Below are 6998 nucleotides of genomic sequence, written 5' to 3'. Positions count from 1 at the left end.
TAAAAGATTTGTCTTTGTCGGCATATGCTTTAATAGATCCTTTGTTTCTTTTGTTTTTGAAGGTATGGCATACTTGTTACAATTTGATACTATGTTACTGTGTGCCATTCCAGCCACTGATAAGGTGAATGTGTATTTGATTTTGATTATCCTACCAGGAAAACATGTTTATTAGAAACCTAATTTTGTATATATTTTTTAAATTTTTTTATTTATTTTATTTAAGTTTCAGTATTATACTTTCCAACGTTCCCTTGTTCGTTTTATACTTGTGGTAGGGGCATAAAAAGGCCCAGGCAAGAGTGTAAGGAGAGTATGACTGTGTAGCAATGTGTAAGAAGAGGAAAAGTCGGTTGAGGTGTGCGGGGAACGTAGCAGTAGACCTGTAAATAAAGAGGGCCTACCCAGTAATGAATAGAGAAAAGTATAAAAGGGAGAGGAGGGTGGGGTCAAGCAACACTAAGAAACGAACGGGACAGGTGGAGGTGAGTAGTGAGCTTAAATAGGGGACCATGCCCATCCCACAACTGCAGGCCAAGCCTTCACATTTGTGGTAGGGGCATAAAAAGGCAGAGGCAAGAGTGTAAGGAGAGCAATGTGTAAGAAGAGGAAAAGTTGGTTGAGGTGTGCCGGAACCGACGTAGCAGTAGGCCTGTAAATAAAGAGGGCCAAAAAGATACAGACTAGAATTTATTACAATCAACAACAGGAAGAGCATGACTTACATGGACATAGTATGAAAAATATGTCTAGGTTCTGTAGTGGTTGTGGTATGAACAGAGTATGTGTAGTTCGAGTGTGAGGAAGTGTAAGTACATAATAGTCTCCCAAATTAACTAGGTGAGACCTCCTGAGGCATTATTGTAGGTTGGTTATGGTAGTAGTGGTAAGTTCACGGGGTCTAAGAAGACCGTAGAAAGCCAGGTAAATGGGAGTTTACTTACATGGTCGGAGTGAAAACATCAGAAAGGTCCAGCATCTAAAATGGAGAACAGTTCGGTCTTCCTAGTGTATGCAGGGAACGGGAGCTGACATTTCCGAAAATCTGTCATGAGGTGAAGAATCAACCAGGAACCGAAGGAGGCAGGCGTGGCAGAATCTCCCCTGCGAGATGGAGTACCAGACCTGGCCGGAGTGTCGGGCAGTAACAAGTGTTCGCCACCTTCCGGTACTTGATCCATGCTAAAAGAAAGAAGCGAGAAATCAGAGCAAGAAAAAGGACCAGAGTAAGTGTAGGACCAGTGTGAGCTGGCCAGCTTGCTAGTGCCGCAAGGCGGCGAAACAATTAAAACTAAGTTGGTGACAGGTGAGGCCCTGCTAGATGCCAAGCGGCTTGAGAGACTCTATCTATGCGTTGACGCTAGGGGATTTCGTGGCCACTGAACGTTGTGGCGGGGTGTCAGCCTCTCGGTGACCAGTAAAGCATAAGACAGAATGGGAGTGACAGGGTAGGCCCTCTCTATGCCACATGCGAGGCAACTAAATATGATTTGGCCCGAGGGGCGTAGTACCTCCGAGTATGAGGATGGGTGTTGGCGTCGCGGGACCACTAACCTAAGGCTAAGAAAGCCAGGGGGAGATAACCTCTATTGGACACCTAAGACTCTGACAGCCAGCCACATCTAGACTAGGTGGGGGGCGAAGTGCGAGACAGGACGTACCTGGGGAAAACATGTAACAAAAACGTAGGGGAGGTATGAGGCAGCAACGTAAGGCAGACCGTACCTGGAGTGTGGAGTAAGCACGTCAGAAACCAGGTGGTCAGGCCGTACAGAGGGAACTAGGAAATAGAACGTGTATTGGGTTACTAAATTAATAGATCAGGGTGGTGCAGTAGACATTGCTTACCTAGATTTCAGTAAGGATTTTGACACTGTTGCACATAGAAGGCTTGTCCATAAACTGAAATCTTGAAGTTTGGATTCCAATATTGTTGAATGGGCAAGGCAGTGGCTGAGTGACAGGCAACAGAGGGTTGTAGTTAATGGAGTATATTCGAGCATGGGCTTGTCACCAGTTGGGTACCTCAGGGATCTGTACCTGGACCCATTCTCTTTAATATTTTTATTAGTGATATTGCAGAAGATATATCTTTTTGCTGACACTACTAAGATATGTAACAGGGTTAATGTTCCAGGAGGGATAAGCAAAATGGCAAATGGTATAGGTAAACTAGAAAAATGGTCAAAGTTGTGGCAACTGACATTGAATGTGGATAAGGGCAAGATAATGCATCTTGGACATAAGATTATTTCTGATGACTCAAAGGTAGGAAGACAATGCTATAGAGCAGCAGGGAGTGCTTGCAGAATGTTTGGTTGTATAGGGAGAGGTATTGTCAGTAGAAAGAGGGAACTGCCCATGCCATTGTACAGAACGGCGACAATAGCCTAGGAACCCTTAACAATAATAATAACGAAGGTGATTGCACAATATTTCAGGAGCTTGAAGACCAAAAGCAGCCGGTGGCACGGCCCCGTTGCTGACAAACCCCGTCAAAAAACGCCTCTTTTGGGGTATTAACAAACACCTGCCTCATAGACGTCTGAATGTTGTTGAGAGTGGTGTAGCGGTATACTCTTGAGGATGGGTTACTACTGCCTGTGGTCGCTCCTTCCATGTTGTGCCCAGCCCTAGAGGGATTAGAGCTGCTAGCCAGTGATTATAGCCGCTTGCAGAAGGGCAATCGTGGTATCACCCAAACACTATTCGAGACCTAGTGAAGGGCGAAAAAAACCCTGTTTATTTCAGGCAAGATACACAGTCTTTATGCACAGACCCCTAGCAACATGAAAACATAAGCCCGCCCAAGCGTCGCTGTCTCTCGGAGATAATGGTATCTCAAGACACAGGAAGCCGAACACACCAAAACCACAAAAATACACACTGTACAGTAACACAACCCTACATGCCATACAATAGCGCCTGGTCTCAGCTATGATCCCTGCAAATAGCGGAGCTATCGGATGTGCAGAGCCCGAGAAATCATCGTACAAAGTCTGGGCTTGAGACTCTGTACATACCCGAAAATAGCTCCACAGAATCACTTGATTTTGTCCGGTGGATTCAAACTTTGCATCTCAACCACGTGATGGCCAATCAGGAGAAAGGCCATGAACCAATTTGCACCAATTGGCACTCAGGGAGGGGAGGTGTTTCGCCGGCAAATGGGTAGAAAGGGCGCCATACCCACATGTGACCACTTGAATGCCTGCATAGTTTTCAGGTTCCCCTGCAGGGGAACGCCCTACCTGCTCCTGAAGGAGCCATAATCACTGTCCAGGGAGGATCCAGGAGCCTCATGCCTGGCCAGCTTCCCCGGCTAGTGATTATGGCTCCTTTAGGAGCAGGTAGGGCGATCCCCCACAGGGGAACGTGAAAGCCATGCGGGCAAGCAAGTGGGATCATGTGGATATAGCACTCAGTGACTGCGTTCATACTTCTTGAGTTTCGGAGGTGTGTCACTGGCCGCGCTGAAGAAAGCCTTAGCCGCAACAGGCTACAGTGGTGTCGCTGGGGGTGGGCATGCCCCCCCCCTACATCATGCTGTGCCCCCCCTTGGGCCCCCTCAAATGCCAGCAACCTGCTGTCCATGTGTTTAAATTCGATTCCCTCGGGCTGTAACAGTGTGTGACAGCCCGAGGGTATGCAGGAGAGAGGAGCTGGAGCGGTGCTGGGGGCTGTCTGTGGCCGGAGGGAGCACTGACAGGCTCCCCGGCACAGGCCGCGCCCCAAATGAAGCCCCACCTCCCGAAAATAAGCCCCGCCCCTGCCGTTAAGCAGCAGCCCATGCTGCTGCTCTGCAAAGGCCAGAAGATGTCTGAGTGTCTGACCCCCAGCAACAGGTAGGCTTGATGTGCTCAGGTGTGTGTGTGTCTCTGCTAGTGAGGAAGCTTGTGTGTGTGTGTATGGACTCAGCAGTCTGTGTGTGTGTGTGTGTGTGGGCTCAGCAGTCTGTGTGTGTGTGTGTGTGTGTATGGACTCAGCAGTCTGTGTGTGTGCGTGTGTATATGGACTCAGCAGTCTGTGTGTGTGCGTGTGTGTGTGTGTATGGACTCAGCAGTCTCTCTGTGTGTGTGTGTGTGTGTGTGTATGGACTCAGCAGTCTGTGTGTGTATGGACTCATCAGTCTGTGTGTGTGTGTATGGACTCAGCAGTCTGTGTGTGTATGGACTCATCAGTCTGTGTGTGTGTGTGTGTGTGTATGGACTCAGCAGTCTGTGTGTGTGTGTGTATGGACTCAGCCGTCTGTGTGTGTGTGTGTGTGTGTGTGTCTGTGTATGGACTCAGCAGTCTGTGTGTGTGTGTGTGTGTGTATGGACTCAGCAGTCTGTGTGTGTGTGTATAGACTCAGCAGTCTGTGTGTGTGTGTGTGTGTGTGTATGACTCAGCAGTCTGTGTGTGTGTGTGTATGGACTCAGCAGTCTGTGTGTGTGTGTGTGTGTGTATGTGTATATGGACTCAGCAGTCTGTGTGTGTGCGTGTGTGTGTGTATATGGACTCAGCAGTCTGTGTGTGTGTGTGTGTGTGTGTATGGACTCAGCAGTCTGTGTGTGTGTGTGTGTATGGACTCAGCCGTCTGTGTGTGTGTGTGTGTGTGTATGGACTCAGCAGAATGTGTATGGACTCATCAGTCTGTGTGTGTGTGTATGTGTGTATGGACTCAGCAGTCTGTGTGTGTGTTTGGACTCAGCAGTCTGTGTGTGTGTGTGTGTGTGTGTTTGGACTCAGCAGCAGGGCCGCCATCAGGGCATGACAACCATAACGGTTGTCATGGGCCCGGCGGTCCTGGGGGGCCCGAGCCCCACATTCATTATGTGCACATATATATATCTAGCGATTTTCGCTATATATACGTGCACAGAGGGCGCCCTGCTACCTGTACATTGCAGAGGGGGGCAAAGCAGCACACTCTGTCCTCCTTTCCAGCTGCTCTCTGTCTAACTTTCCTGCGGCCGCCAGAGCGCACAGCACGCAGGCCTGTCTCGCGAGAGTTAGTCAGAGGGGAGCTGGAAATGAAGACAGTGTGTGTTGCTGGGCCCCCTCTTCAATGTACCGCGGCTGGCACCCTCCACCATGCCACTGGACCAACAGGGAATGCGATCTCCCCCCTCCCTGGCATGGTAAGAACCAGGGAGGGGGGAATAAAATTGAAATATACACACACAAATAAAAAAAATACTACACACACACACATACTAGGTTCACTAAACACACTCTGCACTACACACACACTACATTCACTAAACACACTCTGCACTACACACACACACACACACTACATTCACTAAACATACTCTGCACTACACATACACTACATTCACTAAACACACTCTGCACTCCCTACAAACACTACATTTACTAAACACACTGTGCACTACACACACACTACATTCACTAAACACACTTTGCGCTACACACTACATTCACTATACACATTTTGCTCTACACACACACACTACATTCACTATACACATTTTGCACTACACACACTACATTCACTAAACACATTCTGCACTACACATACTCACACTACATTCACTAAACACACTCTGCCCTACACACACACTACATTCACTAAACACACTTTGCACTACATTCACTAAGCACACTTTGCACTACACACACACACTACATTCACTATACACACACATTTCACTCACTACACACTACATTTACTAAACACGCTCGGTACTACACACACACACACACACTACATTCATTAAACACACTTTGCACTACACACAAACACACACACACTGCATTCACTATACACACGTTGCACTCACTAGTTGCATTTTACATTTACTAAACACACTTTGCACTCACTACAAACACACTACATTCACTATACACACTACATTCACTATACACACTACATCCACTACAAAAACACACACTCTGCATTCACTATACACACCTACATTCACTACACACACACTCTGCATCTAATGCATGCATACAAACATTACATACATTACACTAAATGTACAATCTGCATCCACTATACACACTGCATCCATGACACACATACTGCATCCACTATACACACTGCATCCATGACACAAATACCGCATCCACTACACACATTCTACATCCACTATACACACTGCATCCATGACACACATTCTACATCCACTATACACACACACTTCATCCTTGTGGGCGGACTTGGTGCTGGCCCCGGGGGCCCAGATCTTGATCTGTGTCAGGGGCCCTAAAATTTCTGATGGCAGTCCTACTCAGCAGTCTGTGTGTGTGTAAGGACTCAGCAGTCTGTGTGTGTGTGTTTGTGTGTGTGTATATGGACTCAGCAGTCTGTGTGTGTGTATGAACTCAGCAGTCTGTATGTGTGTAAAGACTCAACAATCTGTGTGTGTGTGTGTGTGTGTGTTTATGGACTCAGCAGTCTCTGCCTGTGTATGGACTCAGCAGCCTGTGTGTCTGTGGGTGTATGGACTCAGCAGTCTGTGCGTGTGTATGGATTCAGCAGTCTGTGGGTGTATGGACTCAGCAGTCTGTGGGTGTATGGACTCAGCAGTCTGTGTATGTGTGTGTGTGTGTGTGTGTGGACTCAGCAGTCTGTGTGTGTGTATGGAATCAGCAGTATGTGTGTGTGTGTGTCTGTGTATGGACTCAGCAGTCTGTGTGTGTGTGTCTGTGTATGGACTCAGCAGTCTGTGTGTGTATATGGACTCAGCAGTCTGTGTCTGTACTCAGCAGTCTGTATGTCTGTGTGTGTGTGTATGGACTCAGCAGTCTGTATGTCTGTGTGTGTGTGTATGGACTCAGCAGTCTGTGTGTGTGTGTATGGAATCAGCAGTATGTGTGTGTGTGTGTCTGTGTATGGACTCAGCAGTCTGTGTGTGTGTGTCTGTGTATGGACTCAGCAGTCTGTGTGTGTATATGGACTCAGCAGTCTGTGTCTGTACTCAGCAGTCTGTATGTCTGTGTGTGTGTGTGTGTATGGACTCAGCAGTCTGTATGTCTGTGTGTAT

Source organism: Pelobates fuscus, chromosome 6 (assembly GCF_036172605.1).
Source record: "Pelobates fuscus isolate aPelFus1 chromosome 6, aPelFus1.pri, whole genome shotgun sequence".
Taxonomy (NCBI): Eukaryota; Metazoa; Chordata; class Amphibia; order Anura; family Pelobatidae; genus Pelobates; species Pelobates fuscus.
Note: the sequence above shows the minus strand (reverse complement) of the source record.